This window comes from Condylura cristata, unplaced genomic scaffold (genome assembly GCF_000260355.1).
Source record: "Condylura cristata isolate star-nosed mole 26May11 unplaced genomic scaffold, ConCri1.0 scaffold00114, whole genome shotgun sequence".
Classification (NCBI taxonomy): Eukaryota; Metazoa; Chordata; class Mammalia; order Eulipotyphla; family Talpidae; genus Condylura; species Condylura cristata.
The window spans coordinates 58,300-60,049 of NW_004567215.1; positions in this window are offsets into that span (position 1 = coordinate 58,300).

Below are 1,750 nucleotides of genomic sequence, written 5' to 3' on the forward strand. Positions count from 1 at the left end.
AGAATTCAGGAATCCAGGGATGACAATTGTTTTTGACTATGATATGAAAAAACAGTTATTGTGCTATTAAAGGGGAATTAGTCCTGTTATCTTTGTTGGATCTTTAGTTCTTGTCTTTTCCCTCTGTAGTGTTGGACATCACTATATCAAATAGCTGTAGATAAAGAAAGAGAATTCAGGAATCCAGGGATGACAATTGTTAAGATGAATGGTGGAAAGACAATATGGTTAGTTAATTCAAATACAGAAAGGGATCATTTAACAGGGTTTTTGATATGATTTGTATTTCTATTCACAGAAAAACAGACAAGTGGACTTGGGTTGAAATAAAGAACTGGAAAGTTGACTAGGCAGCAGGAAAGAAGGTTTGGACTATCACATTGATAAAACAAGAATGTGAAACAAGAGGGGTAATTTATTCTCAAGTATTATATCTTATATGATTTAAACCTGCCATTGATGCTAGACCAGAAATTCCCTTTATATATATCCTGATTTATTTCTATGGACTTACTGTAGAACACTCATATGTTTTTCATATATATTTTCTTCAATTATAAGTTGTAAATGGATGACAGTCTTTTCTGGGAGACTGACTAAATTCAAGTAAACCTACAAGAGAAATTATGGTATTTGGAAAGCAAATGTTAAATTGCTTTAACAATTATAACTTTAATTATGAAAAGTATATTTGTAGGTGAAAGTCCCAGAGAACAGAAGACTCAAAGTGTTCTTTTAGAACAAGTTTAATTTACTTAGAGAAGAAAATAACTCAGCAATTGCTCTTCCGGGACACTGAGATGCATCCCTCTAGTTTTGTGTATTGAACCAAAAGCAACATTTAAACACTGACCATGTTAATTAATGTCTTTGGGTCTGCAATTTCTTGCCACAAAAGGAATCCAGTTGGGAAAGAGGGAAAACTATTATTAACTCCAGATGATAAGCTAATATATAGAGAGAACCCTAACAACATCTCTAGAAAAACCAAGGCAATAAACCAGTTTCTTAAAGTAGCTGGCTACAAAGTTGGCAAAGAAAAACCAGTAGCCTTCCTATATGCAAAAAAGTATGTCTCAAGAGGAAGAAATTAAGAAAACCATCCTACTTACAATTGTACAAAAAGTATTAAATACCTTGGAATAAACCTAACAAAGGAGGAACAAGACCAATAAAAGGAACATTACAAAGCATTGTTAAATTAATAGAATAAGACACAAATAAATGGAGAGATATCCCCTGCTCATGGATCTGAAGAATTAATATTATCACAATGGCCATCCCTAGTAAAAGCAAATTCAATGCAATTCAAATAAAAATCTCAATGATATTTTTTAAATAATTAGAACAAATATTGATGAAATTCATAGGAAACCTCAAAACCCTGAATTGGAAAGTGCTCTTGACTGAAAGGGAGAATAATAGAGACATTACACTCCCAATCTAAAAACAATACTACAAAGCCATTAAAATAAAAGCAGCATAATTTGGGAACAAAAACAGAACACAGACTGATGGAATCAAATTGAATGCACAGTAATGAAACCACACACAGAGGGCCAACTAATGTCTAACAAGGTGAGAAGAATGTACACTAGAACATGAAAAACCTCTTCAACATGTGCTGGGAAAACTGGATTGCAACAGGCCAAAAAAAAAAGAAAAGAAAAAGAAACTAGGCTACTATCACACAGTATACAAAAATCAATACAAGTGAATCAAAGACTTAAATGTAATAACTGACACCATA